Here is a 20,007-nt window from a genome sequence, read left to right as displayed (position 1 = left end):
GAAAAAATAAACGGCGTAGAGAGGTTCTTCCTAAAAGTGAGTGCAAGGTGAGGATGTATGTCAATTATCAAAAGAAAAAATATCTTTGGGAGATAACTATCCTTGAGTTGGTACACAACCAAGGTCTTGTTTCCTCTAGTAAGATGAATTTGGTACAACGCGAAAGACATGTCAACACTGCTACCTGTAGTTTGATTAAAACTCTTTATAATTCGGAGGTTCATAATTGTCAAGTGATAAATATGATTGGTAACATTCATGAAGGTAATGATAAACTTGGTTTCAATGTTCAACATGTTAGAAATGTGATAAGAGACGAGAGGAAGAAAAGGTTTGATATTAGTGATGCCCAAGCGGGGTTGGACTTGTTGCATAGGTTGAATGAAGAAAATGGTTCTAAATATTTTATTAGGACCGAAGTTGATGAAGAGAATCATTTGAAGTGTCTAGTATGGATTGATCTGAGATGTTTATTGGCCTACCAAAATTTTGGTGATATTGTGGCTTTTGATACCATTTATCAGACAAATAGATATGCAATGTCATTTATCCCATTTATCGGAGTCAGTCATCATTATCAATCTGTATACCACGCCATGTAATCAGCCTCAGAAGCAATGTCAACCGAGTCATCAACAAGTCCATTTAAATCTGAACAGAACCTGGCCCATTTGCCAATATCAATGAACCACCGTACAAGCCAATCCTCCCCTGCAAATGTGGACTCCTGAGGCCCCCTATAGCCGCGCATGTTCACTAGCGCTCGTGGAATCTAGGGACTAGCACCAAACTGTCTACTCACCCTGACCGGATGCTACCACTCAACCACATCATAACATACAAGGGACACTCGACCACACCCAGCTAACTGTGCATGTATCATCTCATGTGGCGCCCTCCAAACCCGGGTCAAAAATTTGGGGTCCATAACACACACATTATATATATAAACCTGCTTATAAAAAAAATAAAGATAATAATAATATGCAGTGACCCTACTTACCAACGTCCACGGATCGCAACAGGTTAAAGTATGCACACAAGCCACACACACACTTATATTACAAATGTCTAAATCCCAACTATTCAACTTACAAGTGAATATTAAACATTCTTACAATTTCTTCAAACTTAAACTATCACAAAAGTCTTCAGCTAGCTTATTCCTCTTAACCTGGAATCCTAGCTCGCACACTTCATTGGGGATCCTCGCTACCAACAGGTTCCTTCTTAACAGGAAAAGAACATGAACAGAATCGCACAAATGAGCTAACTAGCTCAGCAAGTCACATTGACAATACTGAGATTAAACAATGATCAATTGAAATTATGAAGGTATCAAGTTTATGGATAAGTAATAATTTAGAATTGGATATTAAATTTTTATTTTAAAAACCAAGGTTAGGTTGCTGATCAGTCACGCACTAACCCTGAGCAAGGCACACAACTCTGCTCTAATTACTGGATCCAAGGCACACATTGGCCTAACTTGACCACCAATCTGGTCTGACCACGAATCTGGTCCACATTTTATAAAATAATCCAATTCTATGGCAATAACAAAATAAACAATTTAAAGCAATAAACAGAATCATAAACAATATTGGGTTTCAAACATAAGATGGTTTGCTATCCTCACAAGGGAACAATATGGCAGTTATCAGAATTGGCTATCAGCCGGTGAAGAATTGGATTACAAAAGAATCAAAGTCTTGTGGTGATAAGGATTTGGTCTTTCAATGTATAAGGTATAAAGTTTGAGTGTTTAAGCAATTTTGGTTCAGTGTCTGGTATTTAGTTCATATGTATTTGGGAAGTAGTATCGTATATCTATGGTTCGTATCCGGGTATTTAAAAATCAATGGTTCGGAAAGCATAAGGCTTACGGCTCAAAGATCAATAAATGGAATCAAGGTATAGGGTTCAGTGCTTCAAAGCATTTGCAATATAAAACAGAACTATTAATTACTCGCAATATATCTTGAGAAAGTCCCGAACACTTGTCTTGTCTTATCTCGCTAACACTTCACTGGCTTTCAATCACTATCTCTTATTCCTAGACTATTTGCTTCCCTTTCCTACGCCTTGCTTCTTCTGCTCAGATATCACAAGTATCTGTTAATACTCTTCTCTCTTAATTCTATTCGATACAAGCTTCTATCTACCCTTCGTTTCACCCAAATCCGATTTCCAGATTGAAAGTTACGATTAAAATAGTCAAACAATACACATATATAACACGTCAATCAGTTCACATATTAAAAAAAACACATAAGATATTCGATAAAAATACTTTGTCAAAGATGATTTGATGTTAAATGATTTTTCGGATATCCAATACGAATTTTTAAACATTTTTCGGAATTTAAACGGGTCGTTGAATCATTTTAAAACAATAAACAGAGTTCGATTGCCTGAATGTAGCTTTAAAATAATTTTATAATAATTATCGAGCCTTGAAAACAATTTGAAATAATATTTTAAAGCTCGAAACTATTTTTCGGAATTTTAAAATCAAAATAAATACTTAAGTCTAATTAAATGATTAATTAAAATCATTTAATAATTAATTAAATCAATTAATCAATTAATTTTCAAATTAATTGACCAATTAACTAATTAATTATTAACTAAAATTAATTAACTAATTAATTCATATTTATTTTTGAATTAAAAAATAATTTTTGGAATTAAAATAATAATTTTTAGAAATTTTAATAATTAAAAATGAATTTCTGTAATTAAAATATATAGAAAATATGATTTTTAAATAATTTTAAAACAGGAATCCAATTTCTGCAAATTTCAGAAACCACAGGGACCAAACTGTATCTTCTTGAAAACTACAGGGACTAAAGTGCAAATTTTGCACCCCGTCGCCGGAAAACGCCATGTCTCGCCAGAGACGGCGTTCCCGGAATCCTCACACCTCCACAAGCTCCAGATTTATTCTACACAACACCAGGAACATAACCATGCAATCAAATCTCATCAATAACCCCAGAGTTGGCCGGAAAAGCTCGAAGAAAACTCGCCGGACGGCTACTTATTTCTTGCTTCGGCCAGCTCCATTCCGGTATCGTCTGTTGAAGAGACCACCACCAATCGATTCTTCTTTTCGAGCTCTACAAATCTATACCAACTAAACAATCTAATAACCCCTGCACAAAAACCCCCAAATTTCAATTAAAAACATTCATACGGATTATAAACCCTAATTTTATAATTTGATATTAAAATTTAATTTTGAACATGTTATTGAACTCCAAATCAGTCATATAATATATCAAAATCATCAGGAAGAAAAGCTCTACAACATGCAATGATCAAATCATACAAACAACAACTCGGATAATAATTCATAATTTAAATCAAAATAATTCAAATTTAAATAAATATAGAAAATAAACCTTTGATTCAGCAGTAGCATGAAGCACAGATTCTGAACGTATATTTCAAGAGCTTTGATTTGAGTACTCGAGCTTTTCAAAATGGATTTCGCTAACGCCTTGAAATTAAAGTTTGATTCTCAGGGACTATTATGAAATTAGGGTTTTCTCTATAAAATTATATAATTAATTGTTTGCAAATAATTTTCTGTACGGAATAAAATATGGTTATATTTACGGAATATTGGTATCCCGTTGGATCATACCGGATATAAAATATTACGTTTATTTGAGAAAACAGATCCAAAACGGTACCAGTTTTAGGATAATTATCCAAATCTATACGTTTTGTACTGCGGTCTTGGTCTCAACGCTTTGGTTACACGTACTACGAGATGATAATTATAATAGTTTAATGAAAAGATCCCGTTTTTCAAAAATACGGGTTTTATTGATTTACCGAAATGAATTTTGTATCGAAAATATTGCGCCGGGACCCGCACGGGAAAAACTGTACGCCAGATCGAAAAAGTCAAAATATGGAAAATGCTCGGAATATTGCAATTAGGTTAGGAAGGAGTTCTCAAAAGAGTTTCGGGTTATAAAAACATAAGAACAACCAAAGTCGGTTTGTTCCCGATTATACAAAATAGTTTTTAATTACTCGAAAAAATAATTTATTAAATCCATAAATCTTTTATAAAATCATAAAATAATATAAAAATTAATAGAAAAATATGACAATTATCTATACTTTATTTTGGACATATAAAAATTAAAATACTCAAATTATATCATATTTAAATATCCAAACACATATACCACTTAACAAATAATTCACAGAATAATCACAAAATAAATACAGAATATTTATTTATTATAAAAATAATTACACGATACATCACAAATATTACATCCTTCCCCCCTTAAAAGGATTCTGTCCCCAAAATCTCCTTAGAAAATAAATGAGGGTAATTTTCTCTCATATCACTCTCTAACTCCCAGGTTGATTCTTCAACCTTTGGGTTTCTCCACAATACTCTTACTAACTTTACAACTTTATTTCTCAACACTTTCTTTCTTTCCTCTAGAATCTCTATCGGACTCTCTACATACGACAAATCTGCCTGAAGTTCTATCGGCTCAGACTCAATTATATGCCTGGAGTCTGGATTATACTTCTTAAGCATTGATACGTGAAAAACATTGTGAATGTGCTCCATATGCGGGGGTAACACCAACTTGTAGGCTACTTTTCCAACACGCTTCAAAATCTCAAAAGGTCCGACATATCTAGGACTCAGCTTTCCTTTCTTCCCAAATCTTGTCAATCCTTTCCACAGAGACACTTTCAACAACACTAAATCTCCTTCTTCAAATTTCATATCTTTTCTTGATTGATTTGCGTACTTTCTTTGACGGTCTTGTACTGCAATTAAACTTTTCTGAATAACTTCAACAACTTCCTTCGTCTGTTGCACCAATTCAGGTCCAAGTATCTTGCGTTCTCCTACTTCATCCCAATATACTGACGATCGACATTTAAGGTCCAATTACTGACTATGTGTCCTAAGAACTGAACTTCCTATAGCCAAAACTCGCACTTTGAGAACTTCGCATATAACTTCTCCTTTCTCAAAATTTCCAAAGTTATTCTCAAATGCTCTGCATGGTTTTATTCTGTCTTCGAGTAATTCAAAATATCATCTATAAACACAATGACAAAATTGTCCAAATATTCCTTGAAAATTTTGTTCATCAAATCCATAAATGCTGCTGGGGCATTGGTTAATCCAAAAGACATCACTAAGAATTCATAATGTTCGTACCTTGTCCTGAAACTTGTCTTTGGTATATCTTCCGGCTTAATCTTCAATTGGTGATATTCCGTTCTCAGATTAATCTTGGAGAAATACTTGGCTCCCTTCAGCTGGTCAAACAAGTCATCAATTCAAGGTAACGAATACTTATTTTTAATTGTAAGCTTATTGAGTTCTCGGTAGTCGATACATAGTCTCATGCTTCCGTCTTTCTTCTTAACAAATAGTACCGATGCACCCCATGGGGATACACTGGGTCTAATCACTCCTTTCTCTAACAATTCCTTCAATTGCTTTGCTAACTCTTTCATTTCGATGGGCGCCAATCTATACGGGGCCTTGGATACTGGTTCCGTTCCAGATGCTAAATCAATTGCAAACTCAATTTCTCCATCTGGAGGAAGTCCTGGTAACTCATCGGGAAACACGTCTGGGAACTCATTGACTACTGGAATATCTTCAAGTTTTGCTGGCTCCTAACTTCTATCAATCACATACACAATGAAATGCTCGCAACCCTGTCGTAGCAACTTTTTAGCTTGAATCATCGTTAAAAACTTCTTCGCTTGCTTATGGCCCTTAAATGTTATCATTTTCTCGTCTGGCGTCTTTACAATTACCTTCTTATTACAACAGTCAATCTGAGCACCGTGCTTAGATAACCAATCCATTCCTAAAATAATGTCAAACTCTCCTAACTTAAATGGTATCAAATCCACACAAAACTTATTACCAAAAGTTTCAATCTCGCAGTTCACACATACCTGATTAACAGATAAACGTTCTTGATTGGTTAATTCCACAGTCATTATTTCATTTAAATACTCAACCGAACAATTTAGCTTATTAACAAAATCCTGAGAAATAAAAGATCGAGTTGCTCTCGAATCTATTAACACTTTGGCACATAAAGAATTCACATTAAGCGTACCTGCCACGACATCAGTATCCTGGATTGCATCCTTCACAGAAATGTCAGAAATTCTGGCCCTTGGGGTCTCATTCATTACTGGAGTGGATCCCATGATTCTCAATGCATTGCTGACTGGGACGGGTGTCTTGCAATCCCTGGCTATGTGTCCTGACTTTCCGTACTTAAAGCATGTAAATCCAATTGCTGGAACCTTAACTGCTGGATTCCGGGTAGGCTGGTCCTTGTTCACTGGCTCTCTAACTGGCTGGTTACGACACTTCCTTGATTAGTGCCCCTTCTGATTACACTTAAAATAAACTACATTCAACTTATTGTAAACTCCTCCATGTTTCTTCCCACACACCTAACAATCTGGAAAAGTTAACCTTAGCTAATTTGGCTGGTTCACATTGGCCGGACAGTTGTCTTAACCTCCGTCTCCTACATTTTGCTTCTTGAAATTAAAATTTCTCCTTGGCTGAAACTTGCCCTTCTTCTGATTGAAATTTGGAAACTTCCCTGCTTGTGAATGTCCTTCAGTTCCTTCAAACTTTCTCTTCTTACTCTCCTTCTCTTTCTGTGATATCTCGCTCTCCGTTTCTGCAATCATGGCCTTCTGTACAACTCCTGCATAGGCATCCAATTCAAATATGGCTACCTTCCCTCTGATCCATGGCTTTAAACCTTGCTGAAATCTCTTGGTTTTCTTACTGTCAGTATCCACTTATGATTATATAAACCTTGACAATTCCTCAAACTTACTTTCATAATCAGCTACCGACATATTTCCTTGCTTTAGCTCCAAAAACTTTAATTCCATCTGATACTGAACGAACTGGGGAAAATACTTTTCTAAAAACAACTCTCTAAACCTTTCTCAAGTAATAGCATCTATATCTTCCAATATTTTTACTGTTTCCTACCAATAGGCGGCTTCATTCTTCAAATAATAACTTGCAAACTCAACCTTGTGTTCCACCTTTATCTTAACCAAAGCAAATGACTTCTCTATCTCTTTTAACCAAACACTCGCTTCAATTGGATCTAAAGAACCTTTGAATTCCGGTGGATTCACCACCTGAAAAGTCTTAAAAGTTACCAGGGGTTGGTCTATCTTTGCTGTTGTTGAGTCAGGTGAACTGTTTGTTGAGCCAAGATCTGAAAAATCTGGGCAACTCTTGGGTCTATGGGACCTGGGTTTGCATTCTGGTTGTTGTCTTGGTTGTTGTTGTTGGTTTCTTTATTATGGTTGGTAGAACGGGTATTTCTTCTGGGTGGAATTTTCTGTAAAGAATCAAACAACTTATTTAGCCTTTAAATCAAATCATTTTTATAAAAAGTTTTTATAAAACAAAATTATCTCCTTTTGAAAATAGTTGTAACAATTGAACTAAGTAAATTGCATGCTTCTTTACAGAATGTAAACAGTTAAGGGGATAGGGTATATGGTATCACAAGATTTATAACTGGTGTAATAAGTAAAGTAAGATAAAGCATGTGTAGTAATGTAAATGACAATGCTGGAAAAGAAAAGGTACTGATATATATAGATCAAAATTTTGGGTAGTACAAGCATGAAAATGCTTCAAAAGTAAAAGCAAAAGGGGTAGAACATGCCTACACACTACTCAACCGAACTAGTCTATAAATACAAGCCAAAATTTTGCTGATACACACTACACACTAATGTACATAATAAAACAACCACAGCAACACTGGCCCAACATCTCTATCTCTGCATCTCTGTCTCTCGCTCATGGCAAATTCAGACGTCCAATCTCCTCAAGCTCCTCTAAAACCCACTTAGCCCACTACATAAAAAAAGTTAGGGGTAATATCCTCATTAGTAGCCTCAGCTATCCTCATAGCAGATACTCTCTGAAACACCTGAATCCTCTCTCTGAGCCGCCTCTCTCCACTCCTGATATTGTTAAGCACAAAACACGCGCTAATAATTCACGCAAGTATACATGTTCGCAAGTAATATAGAATAAATTCTAGTTCGTTCCCACAGAGACTCAGACTAATTATGTTTAATTAACACTTACTCACCAATGTATGATTACTTCTCAATGCCAAGACAATAACACTTAAATTTTGATTAACTAATTATTATCTATAATTAACTACGAGAATTAAACACTTAATTGACACTTGAATTAACAATATTAAACACACATGAGATCATAACTTTATTACTACTTCCTTCAATAGTTATCGTTATTACCCTTAGCATGTAACGGTGGTGATATTAATCGAACAACACGAAAATGATAAAAGCCAACTTTCGTTGTACTAATACCATTCTACCAAACATCCACAATTAAGATAGAAGTTGAATAGGCATCAATTATATTGAGACCCTATATGTCTACAGAATTTGACAACATAACGATTTAAGCACAAGTTATTCTTTATGATTATATAGGGCAAGTAAAACGGTTAGAGTTACCCACTAATCATGCATACACATACATGAACCTATGCTAGCATGACAAGTTCTAAACCTCGAGATCCACCGTCGCTTCACAGGAGATTAACAGACTATCTTATATGTCTGCGACGCACATAAGATGAATAAGCACAACCTATGCTAGATATCATACAATCATCACACACTAAGGTATTAAACAACTAACTAAGGAAATCCATAGTAAATCCGTTATGACCCCATGATCACGATTAGCCCATGATAAAACTCATCGTCACCATGGGTTCATATAAAAACATGATAATAACACACAATATAAACTAATAAAAATATTTATTAAAACCAGAGTACGTCACAAGAGTAAAAAGGTTTAAAGTAAAGAAAACTAGCATCCACTGATATAACGAATAAAAGAATCACAAGAAAACGTAAGCTTCCCCTTATTCGTTGTGATGTGCTAAAATGGTCTTCTTCCTTCTCTCCTTGCTCCTTGCTTGATACCACCCTCTTGTGAAACGTCTCTGAGAACTACTTATATAGAAGCCCACAAGAACCGGTCGTCTCAGAAGTCCATCAGAATAAGGATTTATAAAAATCAGAATTAATTTTCTCGCCTCTGGGCGGCCGCCCCAAATTCCTGAGCGGGCTCCCAAGCTCTTGAGCGGCCGCCCCAACATCCTGAGCGGGCGCCCAAGCACCTTCTGGAAAATTCTGAATTTTGCTCCTGATTTTGCTGCGTTCTGCCCCCAACTTTCCACAACCAATGCCAAGCACTTCCCTAGGCTTATTTTTGATGAATTCTTCCTATATACGCAAGTTATACCCTGAAATGCAAAAACACTAGAAAAATGCATCAAATACACAAAATACCTGATTTCAAGACATCAATTCAAGCCATTATAAGACGTTCTAAGTGGTATAAAATGCCACTTATCGCACCCCTAAACTTAAATCGATGTTTGTCCTCAAGCGTCACAGACTCAAAAACAAAACAAAAACATGCATGAATGCAATCTACATGAAATTCAGTGATCCCCCTCACAATGACTAAACCAACCAACTCACGACATCTCAACAAATGCAATTAGGCGAATAAAGATAAATCAAATCATGCAAACTAACATACAACCAGAAACGTGGTGTGTGCGGATGCTTAACAGATATGCTTCGAAACTAGATCAATTATCATAACTCGATTATCCTCAAGACAATGACATGACTATACGAAGAATAAATTCTAGACACAAAATGACTTATAACACTTCAAGATCACTGAAACTTATTACAGAATCATGCTTTTATTCAACACAACAATAAATGCTTATTTGACCGTGCAATGAGTGAGGTCCACAAAAGACTTATGCAATGGCATCCATTTAGCGAGCGTTAGGTTAGCGGATCCCAGAATATAAAAGCCTTAGGTCACTAGGCACAAAGTCCCCTAAGAACTTAATAACTCGAATACCAAAGAGCCCACTCGTGATCAATTATGCATTTAACTCTTTATTTTTTCTTTCCCTTTTTTTCTTTTTTTTTCTTTTTTTTCTATTTTTTTTCAAATTTCTGAGCAAGTGCGTTTCGCTTCATCTTGCTCAATCCTAGACTACTCGTATAAAAATACGAGCCGGATACTAGCCATTTGACACCTAGCCACAATTAGCAATGAATTCCAATCTTAACTCCAATTTTTTTCTTTTAATGCCTTTTATCATTAAGGGCCTATCATAAATTCTAAGCATAATCAATAGATTAACCTCAAAAACCATCAAACCATGGCAACCATCTAGTCCTTAAGCATACTCTAAGACTTAGTGAGATTACAAGTGTTTCTAGCATGCATGTCAACCTACAAGACTCAATCATCACTCTAATGCTATCACTACACTTGCATCAATATCCCAAATCAATCGGTAAAGCAACGCAAAAGGGATCATGGTATATGCATGAGCTAAATGACATGATAAATAAAGCTATAAATAAAATTAAAAAAAAAAACTATATATGGCAAAAATATGCAATTATATGAACTAAACTATCATGAATATGCAACTACATGACACACACACAGAAATATTCCTTAACTACCACCCCCAAACTTAAATCTTCACAGTCTCCAGTGAAGGTAGTAGAAAGGAACACAGAGTATACCTACTCAGAGAAATCATTATCATCACCCTTAGAGGGTGGAGTGTCAGGAGACGGATAAGCAGAGTCCTCACCAAAAACGGGCCACTGGATGTCAGCTCTAAGGCCTCTGAAAGCAGTCCCAAGTGCAAGGGTGAGCTCCTGAGCGAACCTACTCTGCGACTCATACATCACATTCATCCTCCTCGACAGCCTCCTATACTGGGCATCAGCCATCCCAGCACCTTCCTGGGCTCTAGAAGAGCCTGCCTCATCATGAACCTGACTGGGCCTAGCCATGGTAGCACCAGCTGCTGGACGTCCTCCTGGAAGACGATATCCCAAACCATGCTCCTCGGGCTCTCCACCCGTCCACTCATGCATCGCATTCAGAGTCGCTGAGTCAATAGGAGCGGCCTGCATCTGCAGCTGCTCGTGAGAAGGCCAATGAACTCCCACTACTCTGCACAGCTTCGTGACAGTAGATGCATAAGGGATGTTGTAGTGTTTCGCCCCCTCAAAAACTTCAAAATCCCTTGGTAGATGAACTCACCAAGGTCCACATAATACTCCTCATTCAAGATCCCCCATAACAACCTTGCTCTCTCGACTGTAACCTCATGTGCATGCGAAGTAGGAAAAATATTAGCACAAATAAAGGCATTCCATGCGCGGGCATACCTATTCATCGCAACCGCCAGAAAAGAACGATACTCGTTAGATCCCGTCTTGAACTTCCACACCGTGCCCGGCTGACAGAGGGTAGCCACAATCAAATCCAAATCAAAATCCCCAGGGGTCTTCTCATTCCAATTCTCCTCCGTGGGCTTCCGTTGTCGCTGCCCCATAACACGGCGAATCGCCTTCGGCTGATAATCCACAGTAAGCCCACGGACAACAGTAAACCAATTCTTTTCAACCTTGGCATTCGCATAAAACTCGCTAACCACACTCATTGGAACCGCCTCCGGCGACTCACAAAAAGAAATCCACCCTTTCTCCGCAATCATCGGTAACAACTCACCATCCCTCCCCGATGGTAAAAATCCCCTCTCCTTCAAAATTGGCTTAGTCAGAAGCCTAGTATACTCCTCCTCAGCAACCCTATCCATCAAACGAGATCTCGCAGCAGTTCCTCTCGAAGAATCAGCAATAGGAACAGTGCTGCTGCTATCAATAGTTCGGGATCTCTTAGGTGCCATTGAAACTGAGAAAAAGTGTTTAAGAGTTGTGTTTTGAGTGTAGGAGAGAGTTTTAAAGTTGAAAGTATATGGGAGTGTATATGGAGGAGTTGTGTGTATATATAGGGTAGGAATTAGGGTTAAAATTAGAGTAGGAATGGGGTTTGTGGGAGAGAAAACGTGGAATTATGGGAGAGAAATTGTGGGTTTTTATGTTTTTTAGGTTTTTCTGATTTTTTTTGTGGTTTTTTATAAGGCAAAAAAAATTCTGGCAGAAGGGTCCTGAGCGGCCGCCCAGGACTTCCAAGCGGGCGCCCCAGACTCCGAGCGGCCGCCCAAGATTCCTGAGCGGGCGCCCAAGGGGTTTCTGGAAAAAACTTTTTTTTTCTGCCCAATTTTTTTGATTTTTTGTTGGGTTTTTTGGATTTGGTACTAACTTCTAAAGGTTCCTAAAGGTTAAAGTCTTGGGTTGCCTCCCAAGAAGCGCTTCTTTTACGTCATTAATTTGACGTAGAGTACTCCGATCAAGTTGACAATAAAACGGCACTAACCACTTCCCGGTTTGCCGTGTCCCTATAGTAATGCTTCAATCGCTGACTATTAACCTTGAATGCTTGGTCCGGATCGTTCTCAAAAATCTCCACCGCTCCATGTGGAAACACAGTTTTGACGATAAAAGGTCCAGACCACCTTGATTTCAACTTTCCAAGAAAAAGTCGGAGACGAGAGTTGAATAAAAGAACTTGTAGCCCCAACACGAATGACTTAGGAGATAGCTTCTTGTCATGCCACCTTTTTACTTTTCCTTGTACATTTTGTTGTTCTCGTACGCTTGAAGTCGAAATTCATCAAGTTCATTTAACTAAAGCATTCGCTTCTTCCCAGCTACATCTAGATCAAGGTTCAAATTCTTCAACGCCCAATAAGCCTTATGCTCAAGCTCCGCAGGTAAATGACATCCCTTACCATAAACAAGTTGAAACGGGGATATCCCAAGTGGAGTCTTGTATACTGTTCTATAAGGCCAAACAGCTTTATCGAGCTTTAAAGACCAATCCTTCCTTGACGGACAAACAACTTTCTCCAGAATGCGCGTGATATCTCTATTAGACACTTCAGCTTGACCATTCGTTTGCGGATGATAGGCAGTAGCAACACGATGATTCACATTGTAGCACTGCATCATAGAAGTGAACTTACGATTGCAGAAATACGACCTCTTGTCACTTATGATTACCCGTGGCATTCCAAACCTTGTGAATATCTGCTTATGGAGAAAACTCAACACTACCTTTGCATCATTCGTTGGTAGAGCCTTGACTTCTACCCATTTCGAGACATAATCGACTGCCAGCAAGATGTACTGATTATTGCAGGACGAGATAAATGGTCCCATGAAATCGATTCCCCAAACATCAAAGACCTCGACTTCAAGCATTACATTTAAAGGCATCTCATCCTTTCTAGTAAGATTCCCCACTCTTTGGCAATGATCACACCTTAAAACAAACTGATGCGCATCCTTAAACAATGTAGTCCAGAAAAAACCTGCTTGCAAAATACGAGCTGACGTCTTTTCACCACCATAATGTCCACCATAAACTGTGGAATGGCAGTCTCGTAATATCCCCTCCGTCTCACAGAATGGGTTACATCTCCTGATGATCTGGTCAACTCTCTGTCTAAACAAATATGGTTCATCCCATATGTACCACTTCACCTCATGCAGAAACTTCTTCTTTTGAGTTGCATTAATATTAGGAGGCATTATATTGCTGACAAGATAGTTCACAATATCTGTGAACCATGGCTCTTCCTCTTGAACTGCGAACAACTGCTCATCCGGAAAAGATTCGTTGATCAATGTCTTATCATGTGAAGTCGAACCGGGATTCTCCAATCTAGAGAGATGGTCAGCTACTTGATTCTCAGTACCTTTTCGATCCTTGATCTCTAACTCAAATTCATGTAGCAAGAGCACCCAACGAATAAGTCTAGGCTTTGAATCCTTCTTTGAGACCAAATAGCGAATGGCAACATGATCAATGAATACTGTCACCTTTGTCCCAAGCAGATAAGATCGAAATTTTTCGAAACCAAAGATTATAGCCAAGAGCTCCTTCTCAGTAGTGGTGTAGTTCATTTGAGCTCCATTTAGAGTCTTACTAGCATAGTAGACCACATGAAAAAGATTATTCTTGCGCTGCCCAAGAACTGCTCCCACTGCATAATCACTCGCATCACACATCATCTCAAAAGGTTTCATCCAATCAGGTACCGTAATAACTGGTGCAGTTATCAAACTCTTCTTGAGAGTCTCGAATGCTGCCAAGCATTCATCATCAAATTTGAAAGGGATATCTTTCTCGAGCAAGTTACACAACGGCTTAGATATCTTCGAGAAGTCCTTGATGAAACGCCGATAAAAACCCGCATGACCAAGAAAACTACGGATTCCTTTCACAGAAATAGGTGGTGGAAGATTTTCAATGACTCCCACCTTGGATTTGTCCACCTCAAGACCCTTGCTAGAGACTTTATGCCCAAGAATAATGCCTTCACGCACCATAAAGTGACATTTTTCCTAATTGAGTACCAAATTAGTTTCCACACACCTTTTGAGCACCGAACGAAGATTATTCAAACATTCATCATACGAATGTCTAAAGACGGAGAAGTCGTCCATGAACACTTCGACATTGTTTCCAATCATATCAGAGAATATAGCCATCATACATCTCTTAAAAGTGGCAGGTGCACCACATAAGCCAAACGAAACTCTGCAAAAAGCAAACGTGCCAAATGGACAAGTAAAAGTAGTCTTTTCTTGATCTTCTGGTGTAATGCAAATCTGATTATACCCCGAATAGCCATCCAGAAGACAATAATACTCATGACCAGCCAACCTATCAAGCATCTGATCAATAAATGGAAGAGGGAAGTGATCCTTTCTCATGGCTTTGTTCAACTTTCTGTAATCCATGCATACCCTCCATCCTGTGACTGTTCGAGTGGGGATGAGCTCATTCTTCTCATTTGCTACCACAGTTATACCTCCTTTCTTCGGTACACATTGCACGGGGCTCACCCAAGAACTGTCAGAAATAGGATATATGATTCCTGATAGGATTAAGTCTCCGCTATTGCTCAACAGTCGGCTTACTACCTCCCTCTAGCAGAATTTTATGCATACAGTACGAAGGGTTGATCCCTTTTATACCTGCTATAGTCCATCCGATGGCCGATTTGAATTCTCTCAAAATCCTCAAGAGCTTGTCCTCCTCACTACCTGAAAGGTCAGATGCAATAATAACAGGTAAATTAGATGGATCACCTAAAAAATCATACCTCAAGTGTTCAGGCAATGGTTTAAGCTCCAAAGTAGGTGCTTCCTCAATAGATGGTTTGAGCTTTCCTTCAGCATTCTTGAGATCAGTAGTACAAGAGATTCAAATGGCATGTCTAGCTTTCGCCTCCAAGGAGAAGCATTTAGATATTGTACTTGCTCATTGCTATCCTCATCGTCACTGTCAAATTCCCCCACTAAGGCTTTCTCTAAGGCATCAGACATTAGCATATGATCAAGTTCTGAAGTTACCGCAGAATCAATCAAATCCACCTTTAAGCACTCCTCGTCTTCTGTAGGGAATTTCATTGCCTTGAATATATTGAATATCACATCCTGATCCTGCACCCTCATAGTAAGTTCACCTTTCTGCACATTTATCAAGGTACGGCCTATAGCCAAGAAAGGTCTTCCCAAGATTATGGGAATCTTTTTATCTTCCTCAAAATCTAAAATGACAAAGTTTGCAGGGAAGAAGAGCTTATCCACCTTTACTAACACGTCTTCCACGATGCCTCTTGGGTATATAATAGAACGATCAGCCAATTGTAGGGACATATAGGTGGGCTTTGGATCAGGAAAATTGAACTTTTTGAAGATAGACAATGGCATCAGATTGATGCTTGCTCCCAAATCGCACAGGCACTTGTCGAAAGACAACTTGCCAATGGTGCAAGGAATAGTGAAGCTACCTGGATCTTTAAGCTTTGGAGGTAATTTTTGTTACAGCACAGCACTGCACTCTTCTGTTAGAGCAACGGTCTCAAGGTCATCCAGTTTCACCTTCCTTGAAAGAATACTCTTCATGAATTTTGCATAACTAGGCATTTGCTCCAGAGCCTCAGCGAAAGGTATGTTGATGTGAAGTTTCTTGAACACCTCTAGAAACTTACTGAACTGCTTATCCAATTTTTGTTGTTGCAATCTCTTAGGGAAAGGTGGTGGAGGATAGAGCTATTTCTCTCCTGTATTACCCTCAGGCAGAGTGTGTTCAACAATAGTTTTCCTTGGTTCCGCCGCTTTTTCCTTTTGCTTCTCTTCTTCATCAACAACTTCAGCTTCTCCATCTTACGCTTTATCAGCATCAACAACTTTTCCAGACCTTAAGGTGACAACCTTTACTTGCTCCTTAGCTTCTTTCCTGCCTGGTACTTCAGTATCGCTGGGAAGTGTGTCAGGTTGATGATTGAGTACAGCATTGGCTAATTGACCGATTTGATTTTCCAAGGTCTTGATAGAAACAGCCTGACTTTTGTACAACAGCTTGAGCTCCTCGAAATCAGCACTAGAAGGTGGAGCAACACCTCCTTGTTGAGGATATGATTGCCTTTGAGCATAATGTTGTGGTTGCTGGAATTCAGGTGGATTAAACTACTTACTGATAGGCTGCTGATATGGTTGCTGAACAGCATTCTGATTACTACTTTAGCTGAAATTGGGATGATTTCAGTTGTTAGGATGATAAGTAGCTGGCATAGGCTGTTACGGTCGCTGATAATTATTCACATACTGAACAGATTCATTAACAAGAGAACACTGATCCGTAGCATGAGAACCTGCACAAAGCTCACATACCATAGCTATCCGATTGACTCCATAGTTGGCTAAAGAATCGACCTTCAAAGACAGCGCTTGGAGCTGCGCTGCAATAGCTGTAGCTGCATCGACTTCCAGAATACCTGCTACCTTCCCAGACATCATCCTTTGAGTTGGGTTTTGATGCTCATTTGCAGCCATAGTTTCAATAAGATTATAAGCCTCAGTATAGCTTTTGGCCCACAAGGTGCCTCCAGCTGCTGCATCGAGCATGGGCCGAGATTGGGCCCCCAAACCATTATAGAAACCAGTGATCACCATCCAGTCAGGCATACCATGATGTGGACACTTTCTCAACATCTCCTTGTAGCGCTCCCAAACTTCGCACATAGATTCTGTTGGTTGCTGCGCAAACTGAGTAAGAGCACTCCTCATAGCTGCAGTCTTCGCCATTGGATAAAACTTCACCAGAAACTTTTGCGCAAGATCATGCCAAGTAGTGATGGACCCAGCTGGCTCAGAATGTAACCAGGCCTTAGCTTTATCCCTCATAGAGAATGGGAAAAGCCTCAGCTTGATAGCCTCATTAGTCACACCATTATATTTGAAAGTACTACAGATCTCGACAAAATTCCTGATATGCATGTTGGGGTCTTCAGTCGCAGCACCTCCGAAAGAAACGGAATTCTGCACCATCTGAATAGTGCCCAGCTTGATTTCAAAAGTATTAGCCTAAATAGCTGGATGAAGGATACTTGACTGAATGTCATCAATTTTAGGCTGAGAAAAGTCCATAAGAGCTAGATCTGCTGCTGGAACTATACGATCACCCATGATTACTGGTTCATTCTGCTCACTCTCTTTATCCGAATCTTCAAAATCTATCTTCTCTGGAATATCAAGAACTGAGTCTGTCTCCTCAGCTGTATCTAAAGTCCTCTTGCGAGTACGAGAACGTGTTTGCATAAACGCTCGCTAAAGTACCTGAAACACAACCGGAAATAATAAGTAACACGTCTTAATCAATGAGTCTTAATGACCACTGATGGCAAGTACATAAACTAAACAAATACGCCGAGTCCCCGGCAGCGGCGCCAAAAACTTGTTAAGCACAAAACACGCGCTAATAATTCATGCAAGTATACGCGTTCACAAGTAATATAGAATAAATTCTAGTTCGTTCCCACAGAGACTCAGACTAATTATGTTCAATTAACACTTACTCACCAATGTATGATTACTTCTCAATGTCAAGATAATAACACTTAAATTTTGATTAACTAATTACTATCTACAATCAACTACGAGAATTAAACATTTAATTGACACTTGAATTAATAATATTAAATACACATGAGATCATAACTTCATTACTACTTCCTTCAATAGTTATCGTTATTACCCTTACGATGTAACGGTGGTGATATTAATCGAACAACACGAAACTGATAAAAGCCAACTTTCATTGTACTAATACCATTCTACCAAACATCCATAATTAAGATAGAAGTTGAATAGGCATCAATTATATTGAGACCCTATATGTCTACAGAATTTGACAACATAACGATTTACGCACAAGTTATTCTTTATGATTATACAGGGCAAGTAAAACGGTTAGAGTTACCCACTAATCATGCATACACATACATGAACCTATGCTAGCATGGCAAGTTCTAAACCTCGAGATCCACCGTCGCTTCACAGGAGATTAACAGACTATCTTATATGTTCGTGACGCACATAAGACGAATAAGTACAACCTATACTAGATATCATACAATCATCACACACGAAGGTATTAAACAACTAACTAAAGAAATTCATAGTAAATCCGTTATGACCCCATGATCACGATTAGCCTATGATAAAACTCATCGTCACCATGGGTTCATATGAAAACATGATAATAACACACAATATAAACTAATAAAAATACTTATTAAAACCAGAGTACGTCACAAGAGTAATAAGGTTCAAAGTAAAGAAAACTAGCATCCACTGATATACCGAATAAAAGAATCACAAGAAAACGTATGCTTCCTCTTCTTTGTTGTGATGTGCTAAAACGGTCTTCTTCCTTCTCTCCTTGCTCTTTGCTTGATACCACCCTCTTGTGAAACGTCTCTGAGAACTACTTATATAGAAGCCCACAAGAACCAACCGTCTCAGAAGTCCATCAGAATAAGGATTTATAAAAATCAGAATTAATTTTCTCGCCTCTGGGCGGCCGCCCCAGATTCCTGAGCGGGTGCCCAAGCTCCTGAGAGGTCGCCCCAGCATCCTGAGCGGGCGCCCAAGCACCTTTTGCAAAATTCTGAATTCTGCCCCTGATTTTGCTGCGTTCTGCCCCCAACTTTCCACAACCAATTCCAAGCACTTCCCTAGGCTTATTTCTTATGAATTCTTCCTACATACGCAAGTTATACCCTGAAATGCAAAAACACTAGAAAAAAGCATCAAATACACAAAATACCTGATTTCAAGACATCAATTCAAGCCATTATAAGACGTTATAAGTGATATCCCTGGTACGCATAATATATAGTAACTCCCGGATCTATCTGTGTAGATGTCGCTGCTCCATAAGGCAAGCCTCAAACTGATGGTAAGGAACAGGGTGTGGAGAAAACTGAAAATGTACGCCCGTAACTGAATGACCAGTTGAATCCGAACCAGCAGGTGGGGGTCCTCGGATAGGTGGCCTCATACCAGGAGGTGGAATAGCCCGCAGTGGTACAGCCTCTATCACAACAGGAGGTAGTATAACCAACACCGGTGGAAGAACATGACGTGGATCAGAAGATGGTCCTCTGACTGAGGGCTCTGAATGATCAGTTGGCACTGGAATAAAGGAATCTTCCATCGCTGCTATCTGAAATCATATCGCAAAATAAAAATCTCGAACCACAACGGGAATCATACCAACACCTATTATACAGTTGCACTCAACCTCTTGATGTTCTATCTTTCTATTCCTTACTTATAATCCTAACCCTCTACCCATTCCCGTCAATCTAGGCTTATTTCAGTGACTTATAACCTGTAGCTCTGATACCAAACCTGTGGCGCTCTCCAAACCCGGGTCAGAAGTTTGGGGTCCACAACACACACACCATATATATAAACCTGCATATAACAATAATAAAGATAATAATAATATGCAGTGACCCTACTTACCAACGTCCACGGATCGCAACAGGTTAAAATATGCACACAAGCCACACATACACTTATATTAATAACGTCCAAATCCCAACTATTCAA

The sequence above is a fragment of the Apium graveolens genome, chromosome 8, assembly GCF_009905375.1.
Source record: "Apium graveolens cultivar Ventura chromosome 8, ASM990537v1, whole genome shotgun sequence".
Lineage (NCBI taxonomy): Eukaryota > Viridiplantae > Streptophyta > Magnoliopsida > Apiales > Apiaceae > Apium > Apium graveolens.
The sequence above is the reverse complement of the archived record's forward strand: the minus strand, read 5'-3'. Positions refer to the sequence as shown.